Source organism: Dendropsophus ebraccatus, chromosome 12 (genome assembly GCF_027789765.1).
Source record: "Dendropsophus ebraccatus isolate aDenEbr1 chromosome 12, aDenEbr1.pat, whole genome shotgun sequence".
NCBI lineage: Eukaryota > Metazoa > Chordata > Amphibia > Anura > Hylidae > Dendropsophus > Dendropsophus ebraccatus.
In genome coordinates, this window is record NC_091465.1 from 41,560,731 (window position 1) to 41,584,000 (window position 23,270).

The following is a 23,270-nucleotide window of genomic DNA, read 5'->3' on the forward strand; positions in this document are numbered from 1 at the left end:
GATTGAATTTACACTTTGCTGTTTTTTTTATTGTGACACTAACAAAGCCAAGAAACTACGGTGGGCTTTAATCCTCTGCTCCCTCTTGAACTGCTTACCTTGTGCTTTCTCTAAAGCATGTCTCCAAAAACTAACAGAAGTAATAGCACCAATGCCTCTTTTTTTAAAGCGGAAACTCAAGTCAGCCATTTAAAATAGGAAATAGGATGGCTGCACTAGAATTACTTGGAATGGAAAACATTGATCTTTTCTTGAAGGATGGCTTAGTCCTTGGCTGCTTTCATGAATTGCTTCTTCAAGTGCATAGATGGAAGATTTTTAAACAAGCTGGCCCTGAAAGGCTTCACAATATGAAGCCTTCAATACCTATAAATGTGGTGATATTGTTTCATGAATGAAAGGTGTTAAAAAGGTGCTTGCATTAGCATACAAAAATATTGTCCAGTAGGAATTCATGGACTATTTAGGAAGGATTTAAATGCGAGCTTACCTTACAGCAGGGGTCTCAAACTTGCGGCCCTCCAGCTGTTGCAAAACTTCAATTCCCATCATGCCTGGGACAGCCAAAGCTTGCTTTGGCTGTCCCAGGCATGATGGGAATTGTAGTTTTGCAACAGCTGGAGGGCCGCGAGTTTGAGACCCATGCCTTACAGCATCTTTGTCACTGCATTCACTTCTCATTAAAGAAGTTATCCAGGAAAGAATGACTTTTCGCCCCCTGTACTCCCCATTGATGTCTGTATCATGCCCTGCTAGCTCTGTTATAAATAGAACTGCGGGTCTGGCATGAGACCCGCAGGTTTTTTTATTCCTATGGAGCCAATTGAAAGAGCCGAGTACAGCTCTTCCGGTGTACTCGACTCTTTCCGTCGCTCCATTTTTTTTCCTGGACAACCTCTTTAAAGCCCTTTTTATATGGGCTGATGAAGGGGCATATGAGGGATTCTAGGAATGCTTATTGGATCTTTTGTTGAGCCTATTCAATGCATTGCCTGCTGCACATAATCCTGTGTAAACAGTTGATGTGCTGCCCACAATGATGCATTATTAGGCCACAGGAATGATCCAGCTATGGGTCATAAAGCTCAACTACACTGATTGTGCCTTGTAAAGCCACAGCAAACAAGCACTGATCACACAGTTTTAGTGGTTACTTGCTGCAGCCCAATTGGACCATTTAAAAGAAACAGAATATCTAAGACAATGTCATATAAGCAGCACTGGTGTTAGGAATAGATGACCAGGGTGAATAGTTAAGGAAGACACAACAGTGAGCCCTAACACTAGGCCACATCTGTTCTTACCTACTTCAACTCCCTGTTCAACGTTGCTCTACTACAGTGCAAATTGCACAGAGACAAAACAAACATTAAAGAATGGTTGCACAGAAATGGGTCAGAAAATGAAGGGGGCAAATACAGTACGAAATCAGCAAAAGAAAGGGAGTTCAGAAAAAAGCAAGAGGTCAGAAAATCCAAAATGCCAAAATGCCAGCAAAATCCAAAACAGACTAAAAGCAAGCACTGAGCAGGCCAATAGTGTTCTTATCTGATGTCTAAGTCCCGGTCCAGGGTGTGATTGGACTCTGACATCCAGACGAGACAGATTAGAGACTGGTAGTGATGAGCGAATACTGTTCGATCGAATAGATATTCGATCGAATAGAGAGATATTCGAATATTCGATATTCGTACGAATATCCCGCAAATATTTGACAAATATTCGATAAGCGTTCAAATCCCCCAGCTTCCGGTTTTACCATCCAAATGGTCAAATAGATGTTTTTCACTAATCAAATCCTTGTTCCCATTGACTTTAATGGGATCGAATATTCGAATATTCGCGGGATATTCGTACGAATATTGAATATTCAAATATCTCACTATTCGCTCATCACTACAGACTGGTAAGGAAGGAATTTGAGTGGCGAAGAAACTGTCAATCACAATTAGCTTAACTAAATGTAGCCGAGAACGCAGTCAGCAGCAGAAACAGACAGGTGTGGGGGAGTCCAACTTACACAGCAAAAAAGTGAAATAGAGCAGTTTTTAGACCAATGCAAGACAAAATACAATATATATACAAAATCATGGCCAACAGAGCATCCTCTACTGACAGAGAATGGTGATGTTACAGCTGGACCTGTGAAAATATTTTGATAATCCACTCTACATTTATGTAAAACCAGTTATCATCAATAAGGGCTAATACGGTTTTCGGTCAATCAACCCATCTGAATTTTACCCTGAGGGCTTGAAAAATGGCCTCAAACAAGGTTGACTTAAGCTGGATATTTGAAGGGGTTTTTGATTCCACATATTAGTGGCTCATTTTTAGAATAGCCCATCAATATTTGATCCATGGTAAATGGATGATCATCTTCATACTGTCATGGTCAGGTGAACCCTGTGAACAGGGCAGGCAGCAGTTGGCTCCATTTGTTGTGTAGTAATCTTACCTGGTTCCTGCAGCTCAGTTCCCATTGCAGTAACAGGCACAGCCACTAGGCAGTAAATAGAGCTAGGGTGCTTCTGGCCCTGTTCACAGTGTTGATCTGACCACGGCAGCCCTGCAGAACAGCTAATCCCTGAGGGAGCCAGGTGTTTTCCCCCATCGATCAGGATAGCCTATGAATATGTGGAATTAGGAAATCTCTTCAAGAACTATTGTTAAATCAAAGCGTGGCAACAGCAGAGAATCTTCAAGCACTCCAGAGAGCTAATCCAGCTCTGCCCTAAATATGATTTTTTTCATTTAGGGTCTATTCAGGAATAACCTGTTTAGCAGCCTCTAATAATATAGAAATGTAACAGAAATTGAGGACTAGCATAATTGGAAACACCTTTATTTAACAACATGTAGGCATGTAGGCCTGTAGTTGTCCAGCAATTCTGCCACTACAAGCACCTAACACCTGTGAACTATGTAGCTACACAAATGGGATTAGAAACTGTATGTCCCCAAACATCCCCCTTACCCCCACCCATTCCTTGTGATATCCAGATAGATGAGGTTCACTGCCATATCGGTTGGCAATTGAGAGACTAGCATAGTACATTACAACATGAGAGCCCTAAGTCCTAGAAAAATTTTTTGTACATCGGTAACATTACCAAAGATCCTGTCCTCCATGTCCCAATATGCATTGTAGCCTGATTGCATTTAAATAATACCTAAATGATGATACTTCATACACATACCTCACTATGTGTTCTAGCCATAGCTGTTCTTTGCATCTCTAACCTTGGACATAATATGGTGTATACCGCGTAATTTACTATGAACTTATTAATATTATAAGTCTGTAATATTGTTCACTCTCCGGTTTTTATAACGGCACTCCTGTTCAAAGCCTACATGTGCTGTCTTTTCCATTAGAGAGCCGCAGACTGTCTTTGTGCAAATTATAAGTGCAAGTTGCTTCAAGTTGCTTGATAGAGCCTTGTATCACAGCTTCAAGTCTAACTTCAGAAATGAAAGGTCTTAAGCTATGTCAATATGTTCATCTAGCCAATATATATATGGACATTGAAGCCCATTGATCATTGATATATTTCACTAAATTACTGCCATTTCGCTTAATAGCACTTTTATGCTGAAACTTTTCTAGGCCATGTATAGTTAACAGCCTGACCCATTTCTATATTGTTTCCTCAAGCTAGCTATATTTTTAATAGTAAAAAATAAATTGTAAGTATTTTATCTATCTATGGACTAGTAGAGTGCCGCTTTTAGCCACAAGAACTCGAGTAGCTAGAGCGATCAAAGATTTTTGTATTAACACTTACGCCCTTATGATCTTAGAGGCCAAAGCCAGAGAGACATCATTATCTATGGATGAGCTGTGTGCATTGAGCTCATCCTAGAGCTACAGTACATAGTGAACATTTAAACAAACACTACCATCTCGATATCTGAGGTCCCCAAGATCCATGCACTCCAGGAACCGAATTTAGTGTTGAAATACTAAAAAATTTTGGCTACTTATCAATTGGCTTTTTTACTCGAGAACTATAATTTCTGATGTGAAATAATAATGTTTTTTTGGTCCTTTTGATGGCATGTAAAAAGATTACTAACCCTGTAGAAAGCCAGTGTACCTCTAAAACATGTAATTCCACTTCTCTTTCATTTCACCAATGTTGTAAAAGCCTTTTATAGTTAAAAAACGGCACAAAAAGCAAAAACTAATAGATTTGCTATTTTAGGGTTAATGCATCTTTGTCCTGACATCTTTTAGTTTTATTGAAGGATATAGAGAAACACTATTGCGTACTGATGTCATTTATTATTTTTTTTTTAATCCATTGAGATCTGTTTTCATTTCCTAAAATGTATTAGAGCCAGATACTAAAACATGTTATTTTTTCAATCAGTCAGTCAGTTTCTATTTTCTGGATGTATTTTGTAATTATTTTTTTTTTGTACATTATTATAAGGGCAGCTGTCTTGCCTTCGTTTTTCTAGTGGTATTTAGAAACTATAGACAGGAGCTGTCTTATTGACATAAATGGGCATAAATGTTTCAAATACTTCTACTAAAAGATTTGGAAATTGTACTATTATATCTAGAGATGAGCAAACCTCAAGCATGCTTGAGTCCATCCGAACCAGAGTGTTCGGCATTTGATTAGCAGAGGCTGCTGAAGTTGTATAAAGCTCTAAGGTTGTCTGGAAAACATGGATACAGCCAATGACTATATCCATGTTTTCCACATAGCCTTATGGCTTTATCCAACTTTAGCAGCCCCCGCTAATCATGTGCCAAACGCTCGGGTTCAGATAAACTTGAGCATGCTCCAGCTTAGTTCATCTCTAATTATATCATAAGTAGGTATAAATAAGGCACCCAGACAGCAACTTTAGTTCACAATCTTCTGTAAGTGTAAAACAGTTCATGTTTTTCCATGTGAATAGATCACAGGTCTATGGCAGGAGATTGCTGTCAGGAATGTGCAGTAGCCTGGTGTGAACCGGGCCTGTTTTTTTTGCTTCTCCGAATCCGGCAATGCAGGAGTTACTCAGAGCTCAGCAAAACTTGATTACTGCAGCTGAGCAAGTCTTTTGACTGATCCAACTCTTATACTGGGAAGATAAAATGACATGATTTCTAGAAATTCCTGATTTTTAAGAGGATTCATGGTTTTTAACAACAAATTTTTCAGGGCAGCTTTTACCATTATAAATATTCTATAAAAGAGAAAAAAAAAACTCACCAACACACGTCCATGAATAAAACATTATAAAATATATACATGTGCAAAATAGGAGCAAGAGTAGAATTAGCTTTGTAGTAAACAATAGAATTTAAGTAAATTCACATATAGCAGACACATTGTAACAAAAAGAATATAGAAATTTCCAAATAACTATATGTATAAAAAGTGCAGATGCATTACGTGAAAAATGTTATAAATAAATAAATACCTATCAATAATAAAAGTGCAAATCCTAACATTATGGAAGGATCAGACCTTCCATGAAAAGTGTGACCCTACAGAAGTTAATGAAAGCCTATTTGTAAAGAACATATATTTTTAAACATACCTATATACCAAAAAAACATTCAACACACAATTTTTCATTGATGTGTAGGATGTATTCCCCTGAAAAAGTAAATGTGAAACATGTATTTAGGTTCCTGTGGTTCAGCTTGGACAACATACAGTGTATGAAAAAAAAATGAGAGGTACTTTTTGAAACTCTACAGTGTTGGCCTTTGTATTTTATTTATTACTAGATTTATTTTTATATTAATTTTAAATCCCATAAGACAATTTAAATATAAAACCCTGTATATTATTTCTCTTATAGTTGTCCCCATGTTAATTTAGTAGAATGATATTATTAGCTACTAGTTAAGTGCTCTAGCCATCGCTGCTACACATGTTTAGCATACAATACCGTCACTGGGCGGTAGCAAGGGATTATCCATAATCCCTTCAATCACCTGCAAGCCCCACTGGGATGTCAGCACCTCACTCCCTATTTAAGCTAATTCGCTTTCTAGAGGCGGGCAGTTGGCTGTATGTGTAGTTGAGAGCAGGATCACAGTTATGCCCCGTTCACACTGAGCAAAAATGTCGGAATTCCATTGCGGAAACCCGCCATGCTCAGTGTCCTGCAGTGAGTGAATGGGAGGGCACGCACGAGTCCGCTTTCTCCCCTGTCCGCTCAAAGAATTCACATGTCATTTCTTTGAGCAGAGAGCGTCGGGAGCAGACAAGCGCTTCCTCCCTTTCACTCCCTGCAGGACATTGAGCATGGCGGGATTCTCTGTATTTCTCTACCTGCTCTGCTCTAAGACCCCGTTCACACTGAGCAAAAATGGGGGAATTCTGCGTCGGAATTCTGCCATTATTGCTCAGTGTTAACGGGGCCTTAGAGCAGCGCAGGGAGAAAAATACAAATAGATAGAGAGGAGGGTAAATTGTGGGTGATTTTCTGTGGGAGCTGTCAAGCCAGTATCCAGTTTACCAAGTGATTAGGTGCCTGTTTTGCATTTTACAAAGTCCCTGGGACCAGTGAAGGCAAAGTTCATATTATTGACTCATTGGGAGCTGTAAACACATAGTTTGCTATACCAATTTGCTTACATCAGTGAACACAGCATCTGGCTTTATAACTTAGTAGGCACTCAGTGGCGAGAAAAAGATCCTATTGTCTTTGAGTGGTGCGCCGAAATTAGTGGTCTAATAAAATTTATGGGAGTGGTGTTCTTATCCGTATTGGAGGAAGGTTTCAGCTACCATTTACACCTAGTGGGCAGGTGAACACTAGCCAGGCTGGGATTGCTAACTGGATCCTTCAAAGTTCAAGCTTGACGGCAGGGATTACCCAATCTTGGAGACAGTAGTCAACTGATGCGTCATCCCAGAGTAGTGCCACAATCATTCCATGGCAAGGTCAGAATGATTCCTCTGCCCATCTTCTGTGGTGTCTCATACCCAATTTTGCTTGCCAGGGCAAGAGAGCACCTGGTGGGCCTAGCGCTTCTCCAAAGAGTCTCTAATTTGATGCCCCGGTCCCCCAATGTCCACTGCTGTCCTAGGAGAAAGTGTCATTTTACGTCGGTCATTTACCAATATCCACTGCTGTCATGGGAGAAAATTGATATTAGGCCACTTGTCCACTAAAATCCACTGCTGTCCTGGGAGAAAAAAAATGTCATTTTATGTCACTCATTTACAAATACAGTGGACATTCAAAATGAAAAAAAAAAAAAAAAAAAAAAAAAACTTTTGAAAATCAAATTAAAATTTTAATTATATTTGAATAAAAATTTAAATAAATGTAATTAAATTGAAATAATTGACATTGAAACAATACTGACACTTAAATTGATGGCACTTAAACTAACTTTGGAGACAAAGGTTGCCGCACAAGGAGAGGTGAAAGGGCACTTGAAGGGGGGTTGGAATACGTGAAATGTCCACTGCTGTCTTGGGAGAAAATTGATATTACCCCATTGATCCAACAAGGTCCACTCCTGTCCATGGCGAAATTGAATGATTGACTGGCTAATTGACATTTTTTAATTTTTTTTTAAGTAATTTTCCAATTTTTGATACTGTAACAACAACATCTTTTGAAAAAAAATCACTACTCTGTAATAGCCCCATTATTGTAGCTGCTATAGTTTGGCCATTTTAATGACATTTGTTTGTACAAATTTTATCGAATCCGACCCAATATTCGCCAACCTCGCGAAACAAATTTTCAGCTGCTTTGCTCATCTCTAAACACTAAAAATATATGCTATAATAATCTTGCTATCATTTTTCAGGAGCACTTAATGACTAGGCCAAGATATGGTTACACAGATTAAACTTCATGCATTGTGGTTAACATTAATGGAAAGCAAAGATTTCTCCCTAAACATGGGAATACCATTGATGTGTAATCATGATAACGTATGACAGATAGCTGACAGGTGTGTTCGGCCTAGAGTAAAATGCATTTCAACTTCTGGAGTATACATGTGGGATTCATCCCAGCTGAATAGGCTGCATAGGCTGTCACTGTAAACCTCCATATTTAAGAGTAGATACTTTCTAATGCTTGCAAATGAGTAAATGTAGTTTGTCACATACTAAGCTGCAATGCAGTCATTATTTTATCTGTATGCAAGCTCTACCTGAGCCGGCTCTTATAATAAATACATAAAGTTGAACCTTTTATGCAAGTATTCTGTAGCCAGAAGCTGACAAATCATATAGGAACATAAAACTACTTTGCCCTGTTCTCATAATCTGTAATGCGGAGGTCACTAGGCATTATTAAGAAATGTATATACACAAAAAGCATTATCTAAGCCAGGTCCTTCTAAGCTTCTTCCACACAAACACACGTCTTGGGGTCTCCTTAGTTACAGACCCATTGTGAATGCAGAAGGAGTCCAGGCAGCTGCAGGAGCAGTAATTAGGGTCTATACATCCTTCACAAACACTAACTAGGTCAGTATTTCTGGTGGCAGACAGTGACTAAGTGCCAATCTGCTTAATATGAGCATTGTTTATAAATGCTGAGGGTTGAAAACAGGAACGATAAGTCATTCTTACTGGTGTGCCTGCATCGGAATAACAAGGAGCAGAGAGAGGGGGTAGAGAGATCAAGGGAGAGGGAGAGAGGAAAGTGAGGCTGTGCTGGAGAGAGATAGAGCTAGAGATCAAGGGAGCAAGAGGGAAAGGGGCAGGATTGTCAGACCCCGCACCCTTATCCATTGCGGTCATTACACAGGGCAGCGCGTTCATTAGCAGTCTACACATACCCGGCATAATTATGCAGTGTAGCATCTTCATTATCAGTGTACAGACAGAATGTGTGTATTATTATCAGTTTATGGAAATACTCCGCATTGCCGTACAAAGCGCCGTCATGCTGAACAAAAAGATTGTCTTTTCCAAATAAAAAACTCGCTATCTCCGTCCCACAAGAGCCGGACATGTCTATATACAATACGAAGAAGACATAGTAATAAGATGGGCATGGGGCACGGGCTTATTGAATGTCATTAGCACAGAGGAGGAACTATGTATGCAATACTGCACCTGCCAGGAGGATGGGGCAGTGTATTAAACACTGAGTAGAATAGATACAAGTGGAGTATCTCATTGTATGGAATCACATATTCAATTCAAATTCCCTATCGCCTTTTTTCCCCAGAATGTGACCTTTTAAGGTCTTGTTCATACATTGCAGATTTGGCTGGTAAGCGGGTGGTTATTCCAGTGCTGCCTGTTGTATTAGCAATAATAAAGACACATACCAAGATAGTAGTCTGAAAACTGTATGGATACAACGAAAACAGTTTCTGATTAGTGGCGGCTGCTAAACTTGGATAAAGCTCTAAGGTTGTCTGGAAAACATGGATACAGCCAATGACTATATCCATGTTTTCCACAAAGCCTTAGGGCTTTATCCAACTTCACCAGCCACCGCTAATCAAATGCCGAAAGGTCGGGTTCGGATCGACTCGAGCATGCTGGAGGTTCGCTTATCTCTAAATATTAACACTCTTCGCTGAGAAAGTCTCGATATCATATAGTTGCCTGGCAATACTTATTGCCATACCACCATGTCAGCAGGATAGGTCACTCATGAAAAAGACTGTATATTAGCGTATTGCATTTTCACAAATGCTCCATGAGATTATCCAGATATTGTAAGAAGGTCCTGATAGATTTTGTGTTAAAGGGGGTATCCAGGCTTAGAAAAACATGTCTGCGTTCTTCCACAAACAGCACCACCTTTGTCCTAAGGTGTTCATGCTCCAAGGTGTTCATATAAGTTTAGCGCAGAAAAAACACTATTTTAGTCGATTTGGTTAGTAGTTGCATGAGTAATTTGAAATCCTAAAAAAAATTAATAGTACACCACACAAGAATATAATAATGCGTGACCATTCCATGTTTATTACCACATATCCAGGATTAAAAACATATTATAATTAGAGATGAGGGAAGCAGCTGAAAATTTGCTTCGCGAGGTTCTCGAATATTGGGTCTGATACGATAAAATTTGTGAATCGAAAACAAAATTTCATTTATACAGCCAAACCATAGTAGCTACAACAGTGGTACTACAGAGTAGCGATTTTTGGGGAAAATTACAATTTAAAAAAAAAGTCACTTAACCAGTCAATCATTCAATTTCCGCCATGGACAGCAGTGGACCTTGTTGGATCAGCAGGGTAATATCAATTTTCTCCCAGGACAGCAGTGGACATTGGTGCATCAGTGTCAGAAAATCGGAAATCTTTCTAATAAAACATTTCACATGTTCCAACCCCCCTTCAAGTGCCCTTTCACCTGCCCTTGTGTGGCAACCTTTGTCGCCTAAGTTAGTTTAAGTGCCATCAATTTAAGTGCCAATTTTATTTTAATTTCAATCTTTCAATTTATTTTTTTTCCATTTTAATTAAATTATAATTTTAATTCAATTTTAATTTGATTAAAGTTTTTTTTTTTTTTGAACATCCACTGCATTGGTAAATGAGCAACGTAAAATTACACTTTTTCCCAGGACAGCAGTGAATACTGGTAAATGACACTTTCTTCCAGGACGGCCGTGGACATTGGTGGACCAGAGGCATCAAATCAGAGTGCAAGGCTCACCAGTAAAATTAAGTCTGAGACACCACAGGAGACGGGGCAAAGGAAACATCCTGACCTTGCCATTGAATGGTTGTGGCACTACTCCGGGACGACCCATCAGTTGACTGCTGTCTCCAGGATTGGCTACTGCCTGCCATGGAGCTTGAACTTTGAAGGATCCAGTCAACAATCTCAGACTGGCTGGTGTTCACCTGCCCGCCAAGTGTAACTGGTAGCTGAAACCTTCCTCCAATAATTTTAGGATCACCACTCCCACAGCTCAGTCTTCCACCGACACCACCCTGTGTGACACTTTGGCTGCTGACACTGCCCATACCCTAAAAAGAGCCAGATTTTTTTTACATGCTTGGACATATTGCTTGTATTTGGATTTTTAGAAGAAACAAAATACATTTTATTAGATTGTGGATAGTGCCAGTGATTTCAGAGCACCCACTCACTGACAATAGGATCTTTTTTCCCAGCGCCCCCTATTTTATAAAGGTAGATGCTGTCTTCATTGATTTTAGTGAATTTGTATAACACACTATGATTTGAGTGCACTCTCTAAGTTTGGAAGGCGGACCCTCAATTCACTGATGTAAGCAAATTCATATAACACACTGACACTGTGAGTTGAGAAGGCGGATGCTCAATTGACTGATCCCGGTGAATTGGTATAACACACCATGACAAGGGGGCATCCTCTACATCTAGAGGAAAAAAGGTTTCACCTCCAGCACAGACGCAAGTTCTTTACTGTACGAGCGGTAAGACTGTGGAACTCTCTGCCACATGATGTTGTCATGGCCGATTCATTAAATAAGTTTAAGGGAGGCCTGGATGCTTTTCTTGAAAAATATAATATTACAAGCTATGGGCATTAGATTTCTGGTGATACGTTGATCCAGGGATTATTCTGGTTGCCATTGGAGTTGGGAAGGAATTTTCTCCCTGCGATCTAATAATCACCCCGGCAGCCCATGCCCCCCCCCCCCGCGGACTCACCAGCCCACAGCTGCTGTGTGGAATAGTGCCGGCAGCGAGTGGGGAACTCGCTCGAATAGGGCCTTTACTCAGTTCCATTAAAGTGAATGGAGTTTAATTGTAAACCACACCCAAACTGGAGACAAGAGACATGCCGTCTCTCAAAGTGGCCATGTTATTCTAATGCTAGATAATCCCTTTAACAATAGAAGGAAAGGCACAACATAGGAAGGCAAGTTTGCTAAATAATTGTATTTGCCTACAATTTTGAACTGCAGCAAACCTCAGTATTCGAAATTATATCTAAATTGCTGAATTTCAAAATAAAAAACTAGTATGAACGCCATATTATAATGAGCAAAGGGAGATAGTTGTGGAGCTCAAAATATACATATATTTTTTTAAATTATAGTCGCTTTTTCTTTTTGGATGTGATTAAACCTCAGTCTTTACTGGAAGACCATGTATTCAGGTAAGCTACAATGCATTGTGGGAAATGATTTAAGTAGAACAAAATGAAACATTAATGAAATGCATCCATTTCGGCTTCTACTATACCTGGCTTGTGTGATTACAGTAAAATGGTCAGACAAGCAGATAAATAAAAGCTCTTTCACGATGTAGCTTAATAAAACAGCCGAGTCAAAGCGACAAGAGTTTGCAATGCTAAAACATGAATATGCACTACAAGTTCCTAAGAGTGCAATAACCTCACCTCAAAATGCAGACAAATAAAGTAGGTTGACTCATATGAATGCACTAAACAAGCAAATACATTGCAAATGTCCCAATTTTGATGTGGCTTCTTTCATGTCACCAATCCGTCTTGTCTCTGGTAAGCTAGACCTCATGCATCTAACATTAGCTGTGTATGCAGGTGTAATGGGGAGAAGGCATTTAGGAAAGTATAAATGCAAGAAAGCGGGGATTGTGAGGATTGAAGAGAAGCAACAAACTATCTATTTCATAAAGCATTTCTGAGATATGAGGAGGCGGAATTGCAGTATGCAACAAGAAAACATCAAAAATTCTCTGATCCGTAGGGGAGATGAGGACAGTACACAGCAAGCGGCCAAGAGATCTGCTGTTCCGCACATTCTTGGGGATAATACCAAGGTGTACTTAGGACTGGAACTCTCCGAGGACACACAGTGATCCTATTCTCAGTAATACTTCTACTTTACATTTTTTTTCCCTTTGCTCATTTTCTGCTCGTCTGGATTCGAGAACGGCTGAAAACGCTATATTTTATGGGCTTAATGAAGGATGCACATTATAGCAAATGAATACAGTATATTAGATGGATCCTGTATTCTTCTAAACTTCACGAATGGAGGTTCTACGGAGATTGGAGTAAGTCCCTATATACACTGAACGATCATATTGTATAGATTCCTCTAATGCCACGAAACAAGATATTTAAAAGTGTTCTGTGGTATCGGGAACAAGATATTAAAGGGGTACTCCAGGGAAATTTGTTTTCTTCAAATGAACTGGTCTCTGAAATGAAAATAGATTTGTAATTTACTTCTATTTAAAAAATCTTACATCTTCAGTTACTTATCAGCTGCTGTATGTCCTGCAGGAAGTGATGTATTATTCCCAGTCTGACACATTGCTTTCTGCTGCCACCTCTGTCCATGACAGGAACTGTCCAAAGCAAATCCCAATAGAAAACCTCTCCTGCTCTGGACAGTTCCTGTCGCATGGAGAGGGTGGATACAACCTTGAGGACCACCTGGAAAACTGGGATACAGCCATAGCCATAGGCTATATCCCAGTTTTCTAGGCGGTCCTCAGGCTGTATCCACCCTCTCAACGGAGCAGGCAGACAGCGGGAATCAGAAGCCGAGAGTTCAGGTTTATACGAATCCGAACCTCGGCCGGTTCGTTCATCCCTAATAAGTACTGGAACACTGGTTGTTTTTAAATAGAAGTAAATTACAAATCTACAGTATATAACTTTCTGATACCAGTTGATTTGAAAGAAAGTGTTTTCGCCAGAGTTCACATTTAACAAAAGATTATTTTCCTACAAGTTGCAAGAACCGGTGGCTGAAGAAGTTGGATGCAGTCCTAAGACTGCCCTTGGCGGTATCCATGCTTTCCAAGACTCCATAGGACTGCACCCAACTTCTTCAGCCACCGGCAATGAAATGCAGAGCATTCAGGTTCTGAAGATTTCTTGTGGACATGAGTAGCTATAGTCAGGGCCGTATTTACCTCTAGGCACCCGTGGTCTAGGGCCTAGGGCCTAGGGCAGCACCTTGCAGGGGGGCAGCACCAGGGAGTAGGGGGAAGATTTTTTTTTTTTTTTAAGTCTCTCACCTCCCATTCATACTTGCCAGTAAATCTGGTGTCTTTTTGATTGGGGGGGGGGGGGGGGTGTAGAGAGGGAGGCATGGTCAGGTCTGGTATGGCTGTGACACTTGGAGCTATTACTTACCAATCTACCAATCCTGTGGTAAGAATTCTCTCAGACAGTATGCAGACCGCTCTAATCATTGATTCAATGTGGAAATTTATGTTTTAAGCCGTTAACCATGAAAATTGCGATTCAGACAACGTTTCTACAGGTAGAGAAATGCATGTGGTTGAAACCAGGCTTCCCCAGCACTCCCCAAGATATGGAGTCTTCAGGTTTAGTGGCTAGGGCAGCAGCAGTTGTTAATACGGCCCTGGCTATAGTGGATATTATAGTGGACATTAGGTAGTTTGTACATGTACATGTATCTGGTGACATCCACATTAGAGATGAGTGAAAGTCAATTCAGAGTCATAAAGAAACAGGGATGTTATTCTTTTGACAGGAGCCCCTGCTCCTGTTCAAGTCATATGTTGTGTGTTTCACTACTCAGCTACCATTTACTGGACCTGGTACAGAACAACTGGCCCATCAGTGATGCCTGGGGTGATGCACTCAACACCTCTGCTAACTCTGAGGCCTTGTGCACACGTCCAGTATTGTTTACAAGTCAGTAGAGTCCTCCCACCATCCACCCATACAATCCGCTGAAAATTAGGGATTGGGCATCCGTATTGCATCCGTATTTCCGTAAATCCATTTTGTTATTGTTATTTTTTACTGACTGCACATTACTAGTTAATAAAATTGAGTAGGTTAAAAAAATTCTCTGTTTGCAAGCACATGTGCTTCTGCAGTTTCTTCCTCCTGGTTGTGGTTGCTTAGAAACACAACTTTATGACCTATAAGCCATCTGTAATTTATTATGGAAATACGGATGCCAAACAGGTTACAATCCGTAAAAAACAGCGGATCCCATTGATTTCTATGAGAGGATCCGTAAAAAAAAATCTGGGTCCGAACTAGGACATGTCCTTTTTTTCAGCATTGATTTTCATCCTTGTAATCTACTGATTACAACAATGTGCACTCTAATACTGAAATATGGATCCGTTAATTACAGGACGTGTGAATAAGGCCTGAGTGGCGGGGCATACAGTACAGCCTTTTTGCTTAGTGTATATGAGACCTTGCCCCATCAGAAATCTTTTTGTGACTTTGTTATGCATGTGCCTGTGCTGAACTCTGTGCGCCCCTTGGCTCATGCTGTACGGCTGAGATGGTGCTGATATTCAGTGTTTTTGTATGTTTTGTGCAGTACCTGAACCCTGTCTGAACACTGGCCTATTTCTATCTGGATGTTTAGCCCCAACCGTTTGCTGTGTGCTCTGGCTATCAAAGAGTTACACTGCTGCCAGTTCTGGCCACAGGTGATTTTGTTTGGAACTAGGAGCCTTGTCTAATAGGGGCTGGGACTGTCTTCTGGTTCCCTATAAGTGTTTGGCTGAGGCTCATTCTAGTGCCGGTTATTGAGCTTGTCTTTTGTTTCACATATCCAGGCAAGGGACCGCCAGCCAGTTGCCCGCTGCCATTTTAGGGCAGATTGCGGCAAGTAGGCAGGGACAGTGGGCGGGGCTAAGCTTAGGGTACAGCGTCTCTACTGCATCCCTCTGTGACCTGAGTCGTAACAGGCTTCTTCCCATTGTACATCCTAGTACTATCTCTTTCCCAGACGGATGCAGATGCTGAGCCATCCAAATGATTTAAATAAATAAATAAATAAAAAATTAACAGACTAGTCTGCATTCCATTTTTCCACAGTCCAGTTCTAATGCTCACGAGCACACTTGGGGTGGATAAAACTCAGTGTCTATGATCTATGCAGCTTTAGGATATGTTCCCACAATGTAAAAATAAGGTTAAATAACAGCCGTGATTATGATAATAACGGCTGTAATTTGCCCTTCTTTTTACATTGTGGAAACATAGCCTTAAACTACATATTGTGAAAGATTCTGATACCTTTCTGTCATAGCCAGAATTAAAGGGAACCTGTCATCACTTTCATGGTACCTGAACCACAAGTCATCAGGGCGGTCCTCTGTGACTTCACTCTGAAGCGGCAGGTAACCTGACCCAATCTTCACAATTTAGCCCTTACCAAAGTTGCTCAGATCCTTCTCCTTGCCCATTATTTCTGCTTTCAAAACTTCACTTTAAGAGAGCAGACTGTTCACTTATTGCCTCTGACCAGCAAGCACCATTATTACACAATAAGCAATGTTATTTTCTTCATCTGTCAAATATTTTTAGGATTCAGCTGTGTGAAGCCCAGTGGCACCTAACTAAAATTGTAGATCTTTTTGCTTGTAGTAGCAGTGTAATGTAACAAACTTCTGAATCATATACTAAGTTTTAAAGGGGTCAAAGGATCCTAATCCACATGGATAAGGCAATTGTTCATGTATAATAACACTATATACTTAAATAAATTAGTCAGTCAGCTACCAAATAACCAGTATATAAAAAGCAAATTTCTTGACCATACTGTACATGTTACCGCAATACTGTTACTGACCAAAACCTGTATCCTGAGACCAATAACACCAGTATACAAGGAGCAGATATTACCACCACACAATGACCACTACTATTATCACCATACTGTGGCCAAATCCAGCATACTAAGACCAATAATACTAACAGAGAGACAAAAAGACAAATATTATGACAAGACAGCTACTAATACTACCACATATTGACTAATGACCACTGAATAAAATCCACTGTACAAATACCAATACCACCTCATACAGTGCAGTTACATCCAGTAACTTATAGGGGACATCTTCTCTGAGTGACTCATGGGGGCGTCTTCTCTGAGTGAATCACAGGAGGCTTCTTCTTTGATCGGAGTTGCTCACATTTCCTTTTCTTCTCCATCATGAGGTCCTTTCCCAGTTATGACTCATTTCCATAGAATCTCTCAGACAAACATTTAGGCTCCTCACTCATGTGCCATTATCATCCTACACATTTGTACTGTCCCCTCTATGCCTCCATATAGTGGTTAGGTCCCTTTGTCTCCATAAAGTAGTAAGACCCTTCTGTGCTCCCTATATAGTAGCTAGGCCACTCTGTTTCTCCATATACTAAAAGAGAAACAGATTGCTGAACTCAGGGAGACCAGCCAAACGACAACACTGCCGGCTGCCAGTGAAAGCGCTCAATGCAGTGAAGTCCTAGGTGCATTGCCCCCTGGGAAACATGACTATGCAAAAGAGGAGCCCGTGGAGCCTCATTGAAGAGTCTCAAAACACAGGACTAGCCAGATATCCCTCCGGGAAGGACTCAGCCAAGGGGCGGCTCCTGTTAAAAAACCACCAAAACCACCATATTAAGTGGCCCTATAAGTCAATGTAATGACAAGGGATAAACCAAGGCTAGGTTACCATCCACATACAGCTGTTTCAGGGTGTTGCCCCTCATCAGTGTGGAGCAGGATTCTGGCTAGGTGGGCGCAATGCCTAGTAGAGCCATATACTAGTTAGGCCTCTCTCTCTGCCCCCATATAGTAGTTAAGCCTCTAGTACAATTATGTTTTTCTGTACAGGTAGGCCCCTAAGTAGGTATTATCCCCTATATACTGACCCCCCCCCCCCCCACCCCCAGCTATCTCTCTGGTAGACAGCTGCAGTATGGAGTTTTCTCTGCAAACTGTGGTGTTTCTCTCCCATAGAGTTCAATAGAATCTTTCTCAAAAATGCTAAAGGCTAAAAAAGAACAATCACACCTAAAGTCGACCCCCAACAAAAAAAAAAAAAGTAAGAAAATCTATTTCCCAGAAAAACTGGATTGTATCCAGACACTAGACCAGGGGTGCAAAACTAAGGTCCTACATCTGTTGCAAAACTACAAGTCCCATCATGCCTGGACAGCCAAAGCTTTAGCTTAGGCTGTCCAGGCATGATGGGAATTGTAGTTTTAAAACAGCTGGAGGGCCTGAGTTTGACACATCTGCTCTAGACAATGCTCTGTGAGCTCAATACCTTGGACTTGAGTAATATATTTTACATAGCTAGTCCTGCTCTTAGCAGAGAAGTTAATAAAGTTGTATCCAATCTAGACAATGTTCTGTGAGCTAAATAGCCTGAACTTAAGTCTGATACATTGTATTTAGCTTGTCCTGTTTTTATCAGTCAAATGGAGAAAACGGTATCTAGACAGTGCTCTGTGAGCCTAATAGCTGGGACTTTAGTCTATAAAATGCTCTGTGAGCTTAACAGCATGTACTCCAGTCAAGTTCATGGTGTAAACCTAGTCCTGCTCCATGCTGAGAAGAGGATACAATTGTATCCAAGCCATTGTTTCTCCTGGAGCCTCAACCAACTGGGCAAAGTAATGCCTGGGCCTGACCAGACTGACCAAGAGGATGCTGGGGTCTCACCATCTGTGCTGGAAGTCCATGTAAAAATACAAACTATTGCTTAGTCTAGCCTTCATTTGGCTCCTAAACTCTGTATAGTAACATAGGAACAAATATAAAATGAGTCAATACTGTTCCTAAACCGAAGATTGTTGCAGCCAGGGAAGGACTGTACATTTTATAGTCACTTTTATGAATACTGTGCCTCACCAACAAGGGGGGCCCTCACTGGTGAGACCTGCCTTACAGTTTGAGAAGCACTACGTTTGGCAATGCTCTGTGAGCTCAACAGCCTTAACTCTAGACTTATACATTGTACAGCTAAGAAGTGGAGAATTGTATGTAATCTTGACAATGCTCTGTGAGCTAAAAAGCCCAACTGGCAGATTCAATTCATATCCGGAGTTGTCCGGCAAAAATATTTTTCTTTCAAATCAACTGGTTTCAAAAAGTTATATAGATTTGTAATTTACTTCTATTTAAAAATCTTTTACCATACCTATCAGCTGCTGTATGTCCTGCAGGAAATGTTATCTTTTCTGTCTGACACAGTGCTCTCTGCTGCCACCTCTGTCCAAGACAGGAATTGTCCAGAACAGGAGAGGTTTTCTTTGGGGATTTGCTGCTGCTCTGGACAGTTCCTGTCTCAGACAGAGGTGGCAGGAGAGAGCACTGTGTCAGACTGGAAAGAAAACTGCAGGACATACAGCAGCTGATAAGTTCTGAAAGTCTTTATATTTTTACAAAGAAGTAAATTACAAATCTATATAACTTTCTGAAACCAGTTGATTTGAAAGAGACAGATTTTCACTGGACAACCCCTTTAAGCATGGATGATGTCTGTGTCACTTTAATAAGTTTGAAGGGGAGATTCTGTACAATCTGGATCTTAATACACCGGTCTAAGCTGAAATCCACAGGTGTAAGATGCTCTAAGTGTATTAAACTTTATTATATACATGGCTGAAACTGGATTATACATCGTGGGGGAGATTTATGAAAGCCTGTGCAGAGGAGCAGGGGAGCAGGTACCCATAGCAACCAGATAGCTTCTTTCATGTTTTTTTTAAATGGAACCTAGAAGCTAACTGGTTGCTATGGGCAACTGTTCTCCTGTTCCTCTGCACAAGTTTTATTGTATCACCCCCCATGTTTATTTCCACTGCAATGTACATTTATTGCTGACATCAATTACAGAAAACGTATCAGGCTACGCCTCCTTCTGACAAGCCCCTCCCACTCTGTATGTTCTGCACTTTACTAAGATAATACACAGAGCAGCAATGGCAGTTATGATGACATCACAGAGCACATGACATCACTACTGCCACTGAAGGTAAACCGGAACAATCCGGAACCTGGAGTCAGTGGAGCCTGGCAGCTTCAAGAGGATGAGTCCAGGTATGTAGCTCTTCCCTAAATGCTGAGACCTTGTTACACATCGTGTAGCCGGGAGGGAGGGGTTAGAATTGCGCCATTTATACAAAAAAATGTAAACTAAGGGAGAGATTTATTAACCCTTTAAGGACATGGCCCATTTTCGTTTTTACGTTTTCGGTTTTTCCTCCTTGTGTTTAAAAGGTCATAGCACTTGCATTTTTCCACCTAGAAACCCACATGACCCCTTATTTCTTGCGTCACTAATTGTACTTTGCAATTACAGGCTGAATTTTTGCATAAAGTACACTGCGAAACCAGAAAAAAATTCAAAGTGTGGTGAAATTGAAAAAAAAAAACGCATTTCTTTTATTTGGGGGAAATGTGTTTTTACGCCATTCGCCCTGGGGTAAAACTGACTTGTTATGCATGTTCCTCAAGTCGTTACGATTAAAACGATATATAACATGTATAACTTATATTGTATCTGATGGCCTGTAAAAAATTCAAACCGTTGTTAACCAATATACATTCCTTAAAATCGCTCCATTCCCAGGCTTATAGCGCTTTTATCCTTTGGTCTATGGGGCTGTGCGAGGTGTCATTTTTTGCGCCATGATGTGATCTTTCTATCGGTACCTTGATTGCGCATATACGACTTTTTGATCGCTTTTTATTAAATTTTTTCTGGATTTGATGCGACCAAAAATGCGCAATTTTGCACTTTGGGATTTTTTTGCGCTGACGCCGTTTACCGTACGAGATCAGGAATGTGATTAATTAATAGTTCGGGCGATTACGCACGCGGCGATAGCAAACATGTTTGTTTATTTATTTATTTGTTTACTTTTATTTAAAACCTGGGGAAAGGGGGGTGATTCAGACTTTTATTAGGGGAGGGGGATTTTTACTATTAACAACACGTTTTTTTTTTTTTTTACACATATACTAGAAGCCCCCCTGGGGGACTTCTAGTATATACACTTTGATCTCTCATAGAGATCTCTGCAGCATAGATATGCTGCAGAGATCCATGAGATCGGCACTCGTTTGCTTTCGGCTGCTGCAGCCGGAAACAAACGAGTGCCGAGCCGAGGACGGCGCCATCTTGGACGCGTCCCCGGCCGGCATCAGTAACGGAGATCGCTCCTCCGGGACAAGGTCCCGGAGGAGCGATCTCCCCCACTAGACACCAGGGAAACGTTGCCTCCGGTAATCGGAGGCAGCTGTCAACTTTGACAGCTGCCTCCGATTAGCTAATTAGCGGGCACGGCGATCGGACCGTGCCCGCTAATAGCGGCGGTCCCGGGCTACACGCGGCACCCGGGATCGCGGCACTTCAAAGCGGGGCCGCCGCGCGGCCCCGCTTTGAAGTGCTAATGAGGACATAGGACGTACCGGTACGTCCTATGTCCTTAAGAGGTTAAACATGGTGTAAAGTGAAACTGGCTCAGTTGCCCCTAGCAACCAATCAGATTCCACCTTTAATTATTCACAGACTCTTTGGAAAATGAAAGGTGGAATCTGATTGGTTGCTAGAGGCAACTGAGCCAGTTTCACTTTTCACCATGTTTAATAAATCTCCCCCTAAAACTTTAATAAATCTTCCTGGAATGACTGGCTATGTACTACACATAGACTGATGCTTGCAGCTCCTTTCCTCTGTGGCTCATATATAGGGATCACAGGTGTAACATAAATTGTAACATAAATCTAATAGCAAAACTGCTATAATTCTCTGTTATCAGCTCTTTCTGGTCCTGTTGGATCAGGGGGTGATTGGGGACTTCGGGAACATTTCTGATTTCATCTTATAGTAAGATTCTTCTTGTTGCCCATAGCAACCACTCCCAGGTTAGCTTCCTAATAATAATAATAATAATAATAATAATAATGTGCTCTGGTTGCTATGGGCAACAAAGGGAATACCTATTATAACACTGCTAGATAGAGTATACCGTGTTACATCATAAGGCTTATGACATCATAGACACCATATGACATCACAATTGTTGCAGAATGTAGAAACCTCTAAAACTGAACCGTCTTTTCTTACTTGACAGATTGAAGAGGATGATTGTAGACGTAAAGTGGTATCAGGAGCAGGACATCTGTTTGGTATTAGATTGTAAGCTCTTTGGAGCTTCTCATGTACACTGAGTGTATGCGCTCAGGCAGGCGGTGCGGCTAGTGCGTGTGGTGAGAATGTCTGCTGGCAGCAGTGGTGTGTGTCGGCCCCGATGTGAATGTGGCTGCAGGAAACCCGCGTCTGGCTGTCCATAGAGCGTACGCTCTGATTAGCAGTGCGCCTCCTGTTTAATGGCAGAGAATGTGTGGTTGGTTAGACTGTACGCGTCCACGAGCGGTGCACCTGGTGTACATAGAGGATAAGCTCTGAGGAGAAGGGCATGTATTGTATATTAGGCTATGTTCACACATTGAATGAGACCGGCCGTTCCGTGACCCCGGCTGGGTCACGGAACGGCCGGTCTCTGGCCGGATCATCTCAGCCGGTACTTAAGTACCAGCCGGATGATCTTTCCGGCCGCGGAGCTCTGATGCGGGCGCATCAGCGTGCGCCCGCATCAGAGCTTACCATAGCACACAGTGATACGAGGGGCCGGAGCCGCTTGCTTCACTGTGTGCACTGACAGGTCTTTCTGCGGCCGGAATTCAATGAATTCCGGCCGCAGAAAACTGACCTGTCAGTTTTGATGTGGCGCCGCATGGGATCCCGGCTGGAGCGCATACGATGTGTGTACGCTCCGGCCGGGATCCCATTCAACATAAGGCTATGTTCCACACCGCAAAACTACGGACGTAGTTCTGCGGCGAGAACTACGGCCGTAGTTTTACGTTGTGTGAACATAGCCTTAGAGTGTAAGCTCTTAGGAGCAGGGCATGTATTGTATATTAGAGCGTAAACTCTTAGGAGTAGGGCATGTATCGTATATCTTGAATCTTGTATTGTATATCTTCTGTATTTCTCTCCCTCTACACAGCAATATGCAGCAGGCCAGATGGATCCAGGGAGATATCCGATCGCCACTTGTGGGGTCAGGAAGGAATTTTTTCCCCCTGAGGTATAACTCTCCGGGGGGTTGTTTCGCCTTCCTTTGGATACTTAGGTTCAGTGGCTCTTAATTCAGGACAATGTTGGACGGCTGTGAATGACCGCAGCGAGTTCTGTGGTCCCCACCAGGCCTGACCTGAGAGTCACTGTGACCATGTTTAGTGTAATAAAGGCCGGTAATGTTTCATTACAATGTTGCAATAAAAAAAAAAATCTAAACTTTTGTTCTGTCCAGTGTGTTTTATCTGAAATCCTCCTTACTTGGTGATGGGTGCCGCTCAAAGTGTGATAGACTGCACTTTTGTGTCTCACAAACAAATCAGATGTCAACATACACAGACACCATGGTATATGGTGGGATACCTTTTTGATTATATTCTGATGTATACCCATGGTGTGCAGCCACAATATGTTGCGATCAGCCCCCTTATATATTGCACAGGATCAGTATTATACAGTATTATGTGAATGTACTGTCAGGGGGATATGTTCTCGTGGGTAACTTGC

General features: G+C 41.4%; 1 long non-coding RNA gene across 1 annotated transcript; it reads left to right on the forward strand.

Moving 5' to 3' along the window:
- Positions 1-19,514: 19,514 nt before the first annotated feature.
- LOC138769765 (uncharacterized) lies at positions 19,515-22,986 on the forward strand. Its single transcript, XR_011359304.1, has 2 exons — positions 19,515-19,714; positions 21,754-22,986. It is a non-coding gene; the product is annotated as an uncharacterized lncRNA (long non-coding RNA).
- Positions 22,987-23,270: the final 284 nt, after the last annotated feature.